This window comes from Dermacentor variabilis, chromosome 6 (genome assembly GCF_050947875.1).
Source record: "Dermacentor variabilis isolate Ectoservices chromosome 6, ASM5094787v1, whole genome shotgun sequence".
Taxonomy (NCBI): Eukaryota; Metazoa; Arthropoda; class Arachnida; order Ixodida; family Ixodidae; genus Dermacentor; species Dermacentor variabilis.
The window spans coordinates 101,224,313-101,240,046 of NC_134573.1; the positions used below are offsets into that span (position 1 = coordinate 101,224,313).

A 15,734-nucleotide genomic window follows, 5' to 3' on the forward strand; every position below is an offset into this window, starting at 1 on the left:
AATGCCTCATACCTGGGACACAACTTGCCTCGCCGATAGGCTACGAACGTGGTTTCGTCATCACACCAGCGCCTTACTCTATCAGACCGTAGACGACCTATTAGTCCATGTTGGCAAGAAAACAGACAAAATCCATGAGCTGCCGTAATGATGTCAAACCGACGCTTTCGTGATGACCCTCAGGTCATCCCGAAAGTTACTAACCCTTTGTACCTGTGCCATATAGGCTTTCAAACGGCAGTAGTGGGGATCATTGCACACAATAGTAATAGTAACTAACTAATAGTTACTACCATTATTGTTTTTTCTTTCCAATTGAGGCAGAGTTTATTTGGTGGTCGCCAGAAATTTTGATGCGCATTTTAACATTCCCCATTATTGTAGTCCGCGTTGCCAATTGAAATATTCAAAAATGCGACAGTAGAAACCAACCTGGCAGCGAAAGCTGGCGACAGTCAAAGCTCTCAAACGAGAAGCAAAATGCTTTCGCTGCCCTTCCATCTTCACAGAGCAGAATGGTTGCCCGTGCTCGCGATTGTCGTTTTCGTTCAGCATCGCGGGAACGTTCCTCGTCGGTGGTCGTTTCGCGCCGGCGCCACTTATATTCTCGTTGCTGTTCCCTCCGGCGCTCCTCGTACGCGTGTTGTTCTTCGGGTGTGCGAACTATACGTGTCCGCCCCATTGATGACGCAGGTGTTTTTATCGCCGATACCTCTCCTGCTTGTATACTGCGGTAACCTTGACGTCACGCTATTGTTCACGGCGAGCGTTCTAATCTGCTCCGCATTTTGACATCTGCGCCACCGCACTACACCCGTATGGGTTTGTTAGAAATCGCTCAGTCCAGTTCTGTTGCCGGACGCCGAAAAAACTATGGAAGGGTAGTCATATACAGCTTGCGCTGTAAAAAGAAACAGTTTGCAAGATACGTGCGGCTATTCGACATTCGACTTCAACATTCGACCTCAAGGTTGCTAGCAGTTCAATACACGCGCTCCCTTTAGCTTGGCTTTGATATTGTGGTTGGCTTTCCTAGCTGTTCCAATCAAGGTAGCCTGCCCCCCCCCCCCCCCTCATGTAGGCTGATTATCTTTCACAAGTGAAACGCTGTATGTTAGCACAGCCGTAACATTCTCACTTGCGCGATGTTTTCCTTGCGAGCCGCTCATTTCTCTGTCTCAGCTCCTGTTCCAGGCCAAGAGGCCTCCCAGCCCTCAGAACAAAGGCCTCCTGCAGCTCACCTCAACTCGCTGGAAGGAAGTGCGCAGCGTGCTCACCCCTTCATTCACGACAAGCAAGCTCAAAATGGTGCGTGCGCCAGCGGCAGAGACCCACCCACTTGCGTGATTTTGGGTAAATTATTAGAGTGCAGGGGACAGATTTCATTGACGTCAGTAGAATAAACTCGGACATTGAATTTAATTGCCCCGAAAAACTCGCTTTCTCGCATGTTGGTACGGAAGCTGACTTCGGAATGCCCGCCTCGCAGAAAAAAAATAAGAAAGGGTACAAGGCGACCCACAGACTTGCACCTATGCGATAAAGACGTTTAGTACTTGCAACGAGGCATCGAGCCTCACCGTGATGCATTTATGCATCTCGGTTAGATACTGTAGAAGTCAGAAGGTGGAACAACGTCCAGTACACTGAAGACGGATTCAGCCAGTGATAAGCTAATGAAGGCGAAGTAAATTATTTGTGCAGTATAGCCATACTACGTATTGAGAATGGCATGGGTGTTGATGTTATTCAGCTGCGCCCTTGTGGAAGCCAAGAAACCATGCTTTACACCTTTGGTGCCTTTGCACTCGGTGCGACATTATTGCTGGTCGCCAATGAACCCTCTGAACTCAAGACACTTTTCGGAAACGAGAATCGTTGGATCATGGCCGTAAGCGTAGCTGACACAGATAGAAACGAGAACATTGCTGCAGTACCACAAATCGACAGGTCTACGTGACCGCTTTTGGACTTGCCGCGCATGCTCACATGCGCGCGCAACTATAGTGCTCCCTCATTCATCATTTCACCATTATTAGCCTTTTATATCCTATCCGCCCGTAAAGGGTAAAAAACCGGAAGTGCATCTAGCTGACCTCACTGCATTTCGTCTCTTCACTGTCTGGTCAGTTATTGCGAAAAATACCGGCTGCCTTTGACGATGCCCCTCCTTTACCGTTCGGCGTTGCAGATGTCTCCGGGCGTCATTTCCGCCGTGGAGAAGCTGGTCTGCAAGATCGGCCAAAAAGCAGAGACGGGAGAGGAGTTCGAAGCGGGCGAGATGTACGCTGCCCTGGCCCTGGACGTGATCTGCAAGAGCGCTTTGGGCATCGATTACAACCTGCAGGATCACCCGCGTCACGGCTTTCTGCTGTTCTGCCGAATGCTGTTCGGCTGCGCCTTCTCCTTCATCGCCGTCATTCTTAGTGAGTTCGGCGCGAAGCGCGTCCGCTGGACGTTGAACTCTTTCCGCTAAAGTCGACTAGACGTTACTTGGCCTTCGAAACTAGTCTCAGTCGCAGGTTAACTGGGTCCTAGCGGAGATCATGTATCTCCTCTGGAGAACTGCTGCCGTTCCACTCATACCCGATGCTTTAATTTATTCAAGGAGGAATTTTTAAAAATCGCCTGTGGCCGATGCTACAATTCTATAGCCTTCGAGCTGAATTGCTCGAAGAGTTGGATACTACTTGCTAAAATAATTGAACTACGTAATTAACTTATTAGCATAATTAGGCAATTTTATCCAATACCCCTTTAAATTATTACTTGAGGGCACATATTGAAATTCATCAAAGAACACGTCAATTACTAATTTTATGCAATATTCTTCTAACTGCTTACTTAGAGGCACACATTGAAATTTACGAATTGACCAACCATTTCTCAAGACGTGGAGTTCTTAAGGCGCGGAGTGTTCGAATAAGCCTACCCGGAGTCTGGATGACAAGAAAGAATATCTGGCAGCTAGCCTATAAGTTCTTCGCATTAAAAACAGTCCTTCATAACATTGCTGCTTCTCAGTAAGCCAAGAACTACCACAAGCGGCATCCTTTGCGGCACCGATAGCGTAGTAAAACTCGCCGTGAAATCCATCTGTTCTCATTCTTATAGCCCATCCTAGCGCTGGTTATTCACGTGCATTGTCTCACCCCCACTTTCTTTTTTTATTGATTTCAGATGCCTTTCCAGCCTGGGAATCGCCTCTCAGGTTCATCAATTCTCATTGGCTCCGATACCAGAACGGCGGTGTCCACCCTTTCATCGACGTGCAAGAGAAGTGCAAGCGCATCGTCACGCAGCGACAAAAGGACTCCTCGGTATGAAGTGTTGGAGCCAGAGGGAAGTAAAAATTCTGTTGGGAACTATAGCCGGTCCTATGACCGCTGGGCGTACAAAACAACCCAAAGCGAGCACAGAAGAGCGCGAAGGGCCCTGTTGCGTTTCGCCTGCGACACGTGGTTTTGCCGGCGCGACTGCGGCGGGGCGGCAGACATTTTGGCCCGATCGTCGTCGCCGCAACACTCATCGCCAGGTGTTTCCAGGCGCGACTGCGGCGATGCGACCGCCTAGGGATCATCCTCGCATTCCAGTCATTGTGCCCGAAACAGGCGATGCCAAAGCAGGGATCTCATTCCAGTCATTGTGCCCGAAACAGGCGATGCCAAAGCAGGGATCTCGTTCCAGTCATTGTGCCCGAAACAGGCGATGCCAAAGCAGGGACCATCCTCTCATTACAGTCATTGTGTCCGACCGGCAGCGCCACGACAGGGTGCTACGAGATCGTGCTCGACATGGTGCTACGGCATCGCTACGACAGTGTGCGTCACCATTAGCCCATTGTACATTCACGTGCTCGTCTTTTGAGGGGTTCCTTCTTGCCCTCAACTGCGAGAGTATAAAAACAGCTGCCCCCGGACGCCAAAAGGAGGGCTCCGATTTCTTCTGTTGAGTGAAGTGCTCTCCCGTCTCTCTACTTCGGTCAACCTGACCGCCAACGCTTTGCGATGTTAAAATAAACAAGTTGTTTCGTTGTTACCAGTCGACTCATGCTTTGCCGGGACCTTCGGATGCTTCCAGTTGTACCCCAGGCCGCCAGGCCAACGCTACCCTTGGGGCTTGCGACCCAGGTACAACCACGGGCGTCAGCGCCGAGTTCCCAACAGATCGTACCAGCAGTCGGATCCAAACATCTGGTTGCCAGCGGTGAGATCGCCTCCGACTTCAAACAACTGTCTGCCAGCGGTGAGATCGCGACAACGGAGGCCAGCAGCGAAGAGATGCAGTTGACTGTATGCTGAGCAGCTCAACGACGATCCGGGAGCAGTGCAACGAGCCCTGTGTGACGACTGGTTGCCTGCAGCGGAACGACTGCGCGGAATTCCTGCCTGCGAGGTTTGGTGAGTGCGGGACTTTCTTCTTCTGAGCTTTGCCAGGCTTTTGTTAGTGTTAGAAACAGAGCTGGTAATTGTGGTTGTCGTTGCTGCCGGGTTAGTTGCGGCAAGACAATAGTAAGCAGTAGAGAAAGCAGCATTCAGAGCAGCCATGGATTTGAAGTCGTTGCGCAAACCGAAATTGTTGGAGCTTGCAAGAGAGTTGGGTCTGGATGTCTCAGACAAACTAAGAAAACCGGAACTGATAAAGGCTATTCTTGAGTTAGAGGCTGAGGATGACGAGCTGTCGGAATGCCTTGAGACCATTGAAGAGAGAGAGACTGCAAAAAGACAGGAGCGCGAACTTAAAGAGCAAAAAGAAAAAGAAGAGCGCGAACTTAAAGAACAGAAAGAAAAAGAAGAGCGTGAACGTAAAGAACAGAAAGAAAAAGAAGAGCGTGAACGTAAAGAACAGAAAGAGCGAGAGCAACAAGAGCGTGACCGTCAACACGCTTTGGAAATGAAGCGTCTTGAGGTAGAGATGGAACGCGCTCGTAATGGAAGTCAGGCACACGGTGCAGGAGAACGCGTATTGTTCAAAATGACGGACCTGATGCGGCCGTTTAAGCTTGGAGAGGACATTGGTTTGTTCCTGGTTAACTTTGAGCGAACGTGCGAGAAGCAGGGGTTCTCTCGGGAAACGTGGCCACAGCGCTTGCTCACTTTGTTACCCGGCGAGGCGGCCGACGTAGTCGCTCGCTTGGATAGAGAGGAGGCAGAGGATTTCGACACAGTGAAATCGAGTCTTCTAAAAAAGTACCGGCTGTCTGCGGAGGCGTTCCGTCGGAAGTTTCGGGAAAATGAGAAAGGCAGAAGTGAGTCATATACAGAGTTTGCGTATAGGCTTATGTCGAACATGCAGGAGTGGCTCAAAGAAGAGAAAGCGTTTGGTGACCACGATAAAGTTCTGCAGTGTTTCGGGCTAGAACAGTTTTATAGTCGGTTACCGGAGAACGTGCGATACTGGGTCTTGGATAGGCCAGACGTGAGTACGGTGGCTAGAGCCGCTGAGCTAGCCGAGGAGTTTGTGACGCGTCGAGCTCGCGGAGCTAAGGACGGTCAAAAGGGTGAATTTGGCTCGAGGTTTGAGAGGCCGAAATTCACGCCCATGAGATTAAAGGGGGACACGCGTAGTGAGGATGCGAGTGAAAGCAGTCCGACCAAACGTAAAGAGACGGCGGCAGCCAAACGCAGAAAGCGGTTCGAGATGAGGCGAGCGCGCTTGTGTTATACGTGCCAGAAGCCGGGTCACTTTTCGGCGCAGTGTCCGGAAACAACACCAAAAGTTGTGTTTTTTTCAATAGGCAGCACTGACGAGAACATGAAGCTTCTCGAGCCTTACATGCGAGACCTCCTCGTAAACGGGAAAGAGTGCCGAGTGCTTCGCGATTCCGCAGCTACGATGGATGTAGTTCACCCGTCTTACGTAGAACCCCATATGTTCACGGGCGAGTGCGCATGGATCAAGCAAGCCGTGGAAGCTCATAGCGTGTGTCTGCCGGTAGCAAAAGTGCTTATTGAAGGACCTTTCGGAGCGCTTGAGACAGAGGCGGCAGTGTCATCTATGCTGCCACCCCAGTACCCGTACCTATTTTCAAACAGGTCCGATCACCTCCTGCGCGAGAAGGGGCTTTTGTTTGGTGAAGCTAGTGTTCAGGCCTTAACCAGATCGAAGGTTCGGGAGCTCGCTGCAAAGGCGGTAGTTGCGGGGCCGACGTTATCAAACAACGAAAAAGGGTCAGAGGCGCAGCAAGCTGATATTCCGAGCACGCCCGAACTGAATAAACTTGAGTCTGTAACGTTAAAGGCGCCAGATACTGGAGAGGAAACGCCCGACGCGGGAAAGTTAGAAGAGCTATCTACTGATTTGCTCATCGCGCCTACGTCAGACGGACTTGATAGGTTGCTAAAAGTCAGCCGGACGGCTTTGATAGCCGAGCAAAAAAAGGATGGCAGCCTGGAAAACGTGCGCTGCAATGTCAAAGAAGGTGTCGCCAGGAAAACTGCGCGTTTTGTGGAAAGAGGTGGAGTCCTGTACCGGAAGTATCTAGACCGGAGAGGAGTGGAGTTCGATCAGCTGGTCGTGCCTCAATGCTATCGTCAGGATCTGTTGCGCTTGTCACATGGGGGTTCGTGGTCCGGACACCTAGGAGTTAAGAAAACTAAGGACCGTCTCTTGCAAGAGTACTATTGGCCAGGGTGTTTTCGGGACGCAGACCATTTCGTGAGGACATGTGACACTTGTCAGCGGGTGGGCAAACCAGGGGACAAATCGAGGGCGCCGTTGAAATTGGTACCTATCATTACGGAGCCTTTTAGACGGCTCGTTATTGATACTGTGGGACCTCTGCCGGTAACAGCCACGGGGTACAGACACATTTTGACTGTGATCTGCCCAGCGACAAAGTTCCCTGAAGCAGTGCCGCTTAAAGAACTCAGCTCAGTTGAGATAGTTAATGCACTACTGTCCATATTTGCGCGAGTTGGTTTTCCTGCGGAAATCCAATCAGATCAGGGCACAGTGTTTACTAGCGCTTTGACGATAACTTTTCTCGAAAGGTGTGGGGTAAAGCTGTTACACAGCTCAGTGTACCACCCACAGTCGAATTCCGTTGAGAAGCTCCACTCCGTCATGAAGCGCGTGTTGAGAGCGTTGTGTTTTGAACATCGAACTGACTGGGAGCTGTGTCTGCCTGGGGTGATGTTTGCTTTAAGGACCGCGCCGCATGCGGCTACGGGGTTTTCGCCAGCTGAACTGGTGTACGGTCGCTCGCTTCGATCTCCGCTTCGCATGCTTCGAGAATCGTGGGAAGGTAGGGGCGACGACCCAGTCGTGGTGGAGTACGTGCTTAAGCTCCTCGAACGCTTAAGAAGGGCACAGGAGTTGTCAGGTGAAGCAATGACAAAGGCCCAGCAGAGGGCCAAGGTTTATTATGATCGGACAGCCAGGGCCCGTCGTTTTGAGGTTGGCGATGAGGTCATGATATTGCGCACATCGCTAAACAACAAACTAGACGTGCAGTGGGAGGGCCCAGCACGAATTGTTCAGAAACTGTCGGGCGTTAACTACGTGGTAAGTCTGCCAGGAAAGCGGAAAGCACAGCAAGTTTACCACTGTAATCTGCTCAAACCTTATAGACAACGGGAAGCAGTGGTGTGCATGATGATAAACGTTCCTGAAGAGCTTCCAGTCGAGCTTCCGGGACTAGGCTCAGTGACGAACAGGGAAGACACCGGTCAAGTCATTAGTGACCTTATCAGTAAAGCACCGCTGTCGCCCGAGCAGAAAACCGAACTACACCAGCTATTACAAGAGTTTCAAGGTCTGTTCTCTGAGAGGCCTGGTAGGACTTCTGTACTTACTCATGATATAGAACTTACCTCCACAGAGCCAGTACGATCCAAGGCGTATCGGGTGTCACCCCGCCAGAGCGATATTATGGAGGCTGAGGTAAAGAAAATGCTACAGCTCGGTGTTATTGAGGCAGGTGAGAGTGATTATACCTCCCCTTTGATTTTAGTTGAGGTACCGGGCAAGGAACCTCGTCCTTGCGTCGACTACCGCAGGCTTAATTCCATCACTAAGGATCAAATTTATCCGATCCCTAACATCGAGGAGCGCCTTGAGAAAGTTAGTAGCGCTCAGTTTATTTCCACCCTAGATCTTGTCAGGGGTTATTGGCAGGTTCCACTTACAGAAGAGGCTAGTAGGTATGCGGCGTTCATTTCACCAATGGGAACATTCCGTCCTAAAGTGTTGAGTTTTGGTTTGAAGAACGCGCCATACTGTTTTTCAAGCCTCATGGATAAAGTGTTGCGGGAACAGCAAGAATTCGCTTTACCGTATCTAGACGACGTAGCGATATTCTCCGCATCCTGGTCTGAGCATATGACACACTTGCGGGCAGTGCTAACCCGCCTGCGCGAAGCGGGCTTGACAGTCAAGGCTCCTAAGTGCCAGATAGCACAGGCCGAGGTTGTCTACCTCGGTCACGTGATTGGTCAGGGTCGTCGCCGCCCCTCTGAAATAAAAGTGGCCGCTGTGCGAGACTTTCCGCAACCGCGCACCAAGACCGATATTCGGTCGTTCTTGGGTGTCGCCGGCTACTATCAGAGGTACATCCCTAGGTACTCTGATATCGCGGCTCCCCTGACGGATGCTCTAAGAAAGACAGAGCCTCAAACAGTCGTCTGGGACGAGACCAAGGAAAGAGCTTTTAGCGCCCTAAAGAGTGCCCTAACAAGCCAGCCTGTGCTACGATCGCCAGACTATACAAAAGGGTTCATTGTTCAGTGCGATGCTAGTGAGCGAGGCATGGGCGTTGTACTGTGCCAACGGGAAAAGGGAGAAGTAGAACACCCCGTCCTGTATGCTAGTCGTAAGCTGACCAGTCGTGAGCAGGCGTATAGCGCCACCGAGAAAGAGTGTGCATGTCTCGTGTGGGCCGTTCAGAAATTGTCATGCTATCTAGCCGGCTCGAGGTTTATCATTGAGACGGATCACGGCCCTCTCCAATGGCTGCAGACCATCTCTCCCAAAAATGGCCGCCTCCTGCGCTGGAGCCTCGCTTTACAACAATATTCCTTTGAGGTGCGTTACAAAAAAGGGGAGTCTCAACGGTAACGCCGATGGCTTAAGTCGAAGCCCCTAACGTAGGAATCAGCCTCAAAATTGTTTGTTACTGATGTTTTTCTTCCTGAGGCAGGATTTTTTTTTAACATATTGCTTTTGTTTAGTGTTTCAAAGTGATGATATGCTTTCTAGTGCAATTTTTCAATTTGTGGACGCGTTCTGAGTGATGCTAGACTACTGTAAGGAACTAGGCAGTGGTATAAAAAGGGGAAAGAGCCTGGCAGGGCTTAGTGAGGGTTGTGCCGTGCTTGCTGACTGAGCGGTTGAGTTTCAGCGTAGTTCTAACGCTTGCCGGGAACGAGAACAAAAATGTGAACTCTCCCGAAGTCACTTTGCAGTGTCCCGTGCGAACCTGAACAAGAGAACGAGGCCTTCTCTGTGCGCTGCGCTCAAGAAACGTCGAGGGACGCCCGACTTCGGTTATGAGCATCATCGAGCGACATCCCTCCGGACAGCGGATGCAGTCCCCTGTCCATCGGGATCTCCTTCCCCCGGCGGGGCGGTCTGTTGCGTTTCGCCTGCGACACGTGGTTTTGCCGGCGCGACTGCGGCGGGGCGGCAGACATTTTGGCCCGATCGTCGTCGCCGCAACACTCATCGCCAGGTGTTTCCAGGCGCGACTGCGTCGATGCGACCGCCTAGGGATCATCCTCGCATTCCAGTCATTGTGCCCGAAACAGGCGATGCCAAAGCAGGGATCTCATTCCAGTCATTGTGCCCGAAACAGGCGATGCCAAAGCAGGGATCTCGTTCCAGTCATTGTGCCCGAAACAGGCGATGCCAAAGCAGGGACCATCCTCTCATTACAGTCATTGTGTCCGACCGGCAGCGCCACGACAGGGTGCTACGAGATCGTGCTCGACATGGTGCTACGGCATCGCTACGACAGTGTGCGTCACCATTAGCCCATTGTACATTCACGTGCTCGTCTTTTGAGGGGTTCCTTCTTGCCCTCAACTGCGAGAGTATAAAAACAGCTGCCCCCGGACGCCAAAAGGAGGGCTCCGATTTCTTCTGTTGAGTGAAGTGCTCTCCCGTCTCTCTACTTCGGTCAACCTGACCGCCAACTCTTTGCGATGTTAAAATAAACAAGTTGTTTCGTTGTTACCAGTCGACTCATGCTTTGCCGGGACCTTCGGATGCTTCCAGTTGTACCCCAGGCCGCCAGGCCAACGCTACCCTTGGGGCTTGCGACCCAGGTACAACCACGGGCGTCAGCGCCGAGTTCCCAACAGATCGTACCAGCAGTCGGATCCAAACAGCCCACAATGGAGTTTGCGTCCTCCAACGCTAGGGTGTGGCTTGCGTCCCCTAACCTTCAGGTCGGCCAGCGCCTCCTAACAGCACGTCTGTTTTCTTCGGCGTCACGCTGAAGGAAACAGAAGTGCCGCTTGGAAGTGCCTTCTCAGAACAGCGGGAGCAGCGAGCGAAAGTGATGTTTCTTTAGAGCGAACCTCTTATTCGCCCGTTTCTGTGGAGCGTCGGCGTTGTCTCTCGGCGTCCTCGTAACCGAGCGAACGAGCACAGCAAGCGGATGAAAGAGGGAATGTAGCGTGGATGAAAGACGGCGACAGCGAAGAGAGCGCGAGGAGGAAAGCGGAGGAGGAGGGTATGGCGAAAGAGTGAGAAGAAAAGCGTAGTTACGCTCACGACGGGCTCTAAGGCGACGATGGCTACGAGATGGCGCCAGAGTAGCGCGCTTCGCCTATATGGAAACAAAACGCTGTATAAACAGATGCCTGTCGTCGGCGGCTGCTGTGAAACCCGCCCACGATTAAAGGATCACGATCACGATTAAAGGATCCCTGAAACGGCTTGGACAAATTTTGTAGACGCGTAGGGTACAGCTAAAGCTAATCATTAGCACGACAATTTGTGTGAAGCCATATTAAGAGAGCTACGGGCGATTACAAGTTATCCTCCTCCATAGTCATGCAGTTTCTCCTCAACTCGTTCGCCAAGTGATCGGGGCTAAGCTCCGCCTTCACTAGCTCTACGTCATGATGACACGTCGTGTCGTCGACTTCCGGTTCTCCAAAAGCGATCGCGTCATGTTTCTTCGGAAACATGACGCGATCACGATTACGTCAGCATCATAAGAAAGCCTACATTTCCCGCATGCCATACATTGTTCTTTAAAACTTCCTGAAGATAGCTGAAGTATGTGCCAGTGAAAAGCATCATGTGCACATATGTGAAATAGAGGAGAAATTCAATGCTTACCTAAAATACACCGATGTTCTGATTAGGTTTACTTCACTTAGTTCATTGGTATTTTGCTTCCGCAGGAATAATCAGGCATCAAGGAAGCTGACTGATACTTTTTGAAGCAACAGCACTTCGTTGTGGTATTACTCTTTTGTTCACTTAGTAAGATTTGTCTTTATTAGTTCCTCGTAAACGTATAACTGTAGAATGAGTTGTCATAGTGAATAAAGAATTCTATGCATCACTGCTATGTAAAATATGCAAGTGTAATAAGCTATACTAATTATTCATTAACTATAGGGCACACGTCAATCCGTTGAATAAGGCACAGTTTCCTGCGACCAGCTTTGCTTAGCGCTGCCCGTTTCCTAGAGCTGAGAGCGGGGCCTATATACTTACTTTTAGCATCAACAGTAATTGCAGCGTGTGCGCCTATGAATAATGGAGATTCACCGAGACACACATGGTGCAATTTGTATGTAGTCCAACCATCCCTCACTCTGAAACAATGATTTAAAAAATATTACTGTAGCAGATAGCCCATTCAAATCATTGAACTGGATTTCTCAGAGAGGCGGACATTACTCACGTGGTAATTCAAATGGCATACTTAAAGAACAAAATTTTGGTGGACTGTGGCTTGGGCTCCAATTTACTTTCTCGTCCACTTTCATTCCCCTTTTCTTCATTATTTCCTACATTCCACTTTCGACCCCAGTTAATTTCCCCGACGCTTGCCTTGCGTGCCTTCGTTGTCTGTTGGCTTTACGTGGTCATGATTAACAAAATTGAGCCCCTCGGTTCCCCTTCACTCGTTTATTCATTGCGAGCGTCTCGAATCTGTCGGCCTTGATGTCATTAGGTAGCATGCGAGGGTTCATTAGCCGCGTGCCTGCTCTCCTAAGGTCACGTGTTACGTGACGTCATCGGGCAAAAATAAAAAGGATGTTCCGCATCCGCCCAACCTGGCTCTGAGTGGCGCTGGCTAACTCTCCTAGGGCTAGATCTAGGCAACATAAATAACCAAGTTAGTGGATGAATTAGCCGTCGCCGTAGCGCAGTTGGTAGTGCAACGAACACGTAATGCGTAGGTTGTGGATTCAGCTCCCACCGGCGACGAAGTTACCTCTTCGTCCACTTTCATTTCCATCAGCATCGCTGTTGCTTTCCTCAGCTGTGCTTTACCATTACTTCATCAGTTTTTCGACGTGCCCTACAACCCCCCCCCCCCTTTTTTTTTGTTGCTCCGAACAGCTTCGCCAAAAGGACCTGCTGCAGCTGATGATCGACGCGAAGGACGCGCACGTCGACCTGGGCACCGTCACGTCGGCCCAGCTAACAGCCGGAGAAGACAACGACCAAGAGCTGCTGCAAAACAAGGCCGCTGGAGGTGAGACTCGCGCACTACGCGCAGTATCACGGACATGCTTCTACGGAATGCTCAGAGGTCACAGTTCGTTCTATGAAAGGCCAGAAGTCGAAGTTGGTTCGGTGGCCAGACGTATCCTGTTGAACTCACAGTATGTTTGAACGACTGCTCCTTTTCTGTCCACTTAGTCTCTAAATCGGACCATAATTGTAACACTACAAAAATTCGCAGTTCCACTCGAAAAGCGAAGCATCGATTGCGATAGCAAATTAGTGAACAGCTGTACGAAGTAACGATGGTAGTTTTATCGGCCGAGTAAACTTGTAAACATTCTATTACTAACCAAATTAACAATGATAGAATGCGCAAGCGTGACTCAACGAGGACGTAGAAAGAAACAGACACACAGAGACAACGCTGTCTTTGTGTGTCTGCTTCTTTCTACGTTCTTGTTCAGTCGTGCTTACACATTCCATCATGGATACAGACCAACTAGCCCGCCAACGTGTTTTAACTAAATTAACCAGCACGATGTCAAGCGCGCACAGGTTAACATGAACGCATCTCGCTCGATGAGCGCTCAAACTCGCTATCGAAATTCTGGAGTGAGGACTCGCGGCAGCAGCTTACAAATTGATCTTCACGCATTTCTCGTTTCAACGCGAACGAAACGTCGAAAGCACAGCGCATACGATGCTACCGGCACTACGCGCACTATGCAAACATCACAGATCGCCTTGAAGATGAGGCCCGCACGGGCGCGCACTTTGGCCACGTCACAGATCGCTTTCAAGACACACGAGTATCGGCAACGCATCCCTACGGCGTCCGCCAAAGACGTCTACTACGGCGTCCGGCAATCACGTTTGCAACGCCGTAGTAGACGCCGCGGTTGTCTCCACCCTGTACGGAGCGGCGGGCGAGGAGGGCCTCGAGGCACCTATAGCAGCCGCTGGAGGAGAACGCGCCTGCACCCTCGCCTGACACGCCCCGCCTCGCGCGCCACAGCAGAGGGCACGCACGCGGTCCGCGCTCCTCGCTCGCGCACGCGAGATTGAACTACGTTCGCCGGCTCACTCTTACACGCTTTCCCTCATACGGAGCCTCACGGCGACGGCGAGGCCGACAGTGATGGCAGAAATGCGCTTGGAGTGTCCATATAGTTGCTATCGCAATAATAATCGCGAGATAGGTAATAAAATAGCATAGGTAATTTCTGCAGCGAAGTCGGTAAACTGTTGTCCAAGTCTATTTTGTCCACATGACTGGTACGGTGACGCAGTGATCGCATGATGGTAGTGGAGAGCGCTTGCACAATCAGGCGCCTTGTAAATGTTAGCACGCGGTTCGGAGCCCAATTGAATGCCGGAAGAACGCCGCTCTGCTTCTCACGGAAAGCTTGGTAATTATATTGAGAACGGGCATTTGTTATACGGCAGGACGGGTGTTTTCGTGAAGGTTGTGCAATTGCACCCTACAACAGTGCACTGAAGATGGAAAGCTTGTTATTTGGGGGACATTGTTGGGAGCTCGGTTTAGCGGAGGCAAGTAATACACGTTTTAATAGCTTCAGAACGGAGATTCGACTGGCTTTATTCCGCAGTAAAAGCAGATTTGCCGAGTGGCTGTGCTGGCGGCCCAGTCCGGCAGCCACTTCACTTCCAAGAAAGAGCAGGGCACAATGAGCCCTACCTGGAGGCCAGGCGAGGTAACTGGATTTCCCAGATGCGGAGACAAAATATAGTGAAGGACGGTCGCTACAACAGTTTCACGGCTGAGGACGCAACAATAACGATAACATTAAATTCGCTACTTGGAGTTTTCATTAGGTAATTAAGAGAGAAAAGTTGCAACTACTGCAGTGAACACATTAAGCGATATTTTCATTAGTAGGCACATGGAGGCCTCAGATTTGAGACATTCAACGCAAACTTTCGACAAAATGCGTAGGCTTGTTACTTTCCCTGAAAGTACTGTTTTAGGGGCGTGTTATCAGGTTTTGTCCTTGCACACACACGCGCAGTGTTCAGATAATGCGCTGAGGATTATGTCTGAAAAAATAGTCAACTGATCGATGGCGTGAAAGCATCTAAGAGATAGAGAGAGGAATAGAAAGGAGGCAGAACTTTAATCGAGCTGAAAGAGCCCAGGGCTTGCGAAACAGCTCAAGTTCAAACGAAAATCATATATGCACCCTTCCTGTCGAGGGAGGCTCGCTTCTTGCCGAAGAATCAAGGTCACACACATAAACGACCCGACTTAAGACGTGCTGCGTTCAGTGTCATCGAATATAGCACGTGACTTCGGCAAATCATCCGATGTAAAACACGCAAGAGCACCGCTGGAAGCGCACCGCGCAGTGAGAAACGTAGAGAGAGAGAGAGAGAGAGTGGGAGAGAGAGAGGGAGAGAGAGAGAAGAGAGAGAGAGAGAGAGTGGGAGAGAGAGAGGGAGAGAGAGAGGGAGAGAGAGAGAGAAGGAAAATTACGACAGAATCTATCATCGATTATCCTCTGCACTTCTCTCCTGCTTGTGGGGCGAAGCCCGAACTCACGTCCTCCCGTGGAAACTCTCACACGAGGACCACCACACGAGCGCGCCTCGACACCGTGACGACGTACGATTGGAACCAGAGGTGGTCGCCAGGCGCTACACCAAATTCATCTTCGACAACGAGCTTTTGAAAGTACGCGTCTGCGACCGGCAGGTGGCAGTCCTCCGGTCGGCGACTCTTGGCCTCGGTGACCTGTTCAGTTGCCGTTCGCTTGCCACGCCGCTGTTTTTAAGCCGTGTGTCACTTTTCTTGTTGCTGGCGCTCCACGGCTGCGCGTTCCTCGTCGGCTCGTCGCTTCGCCACTTCGGTGCGCATCGTATGCCTATGTAGTTTCTGCAGAGCCTTTGCACTCTTCCGCTAGATACTTTCGAGGGATCATTGTCGAATCTGAAAGAAAGGCGCAATCTGAAGCTACGCGCAACACAGCGCAGCTAGCACAATCGAACCCGTCTATTTGTGGCGCGCACACCCACACCAGCAGGTGCAGCAAGGGGCGGAAGCACTTGGACAGAACGGGCGTGCAAGCAGTCGCCTGTGA

At 50.8% G+C, this 15,734-nt stretch overlaps 1 pseudogene; it reads left to right on the forward strand.

The window, feature by feature from the left end:
• Positions 1–15,734, forward strand: part of LOC142586235 (thromboxane-A synthase-like) — a 41,952-nt pseudogene that overhangs the window by 9,144 nt on the left and 17,074 nt on the right.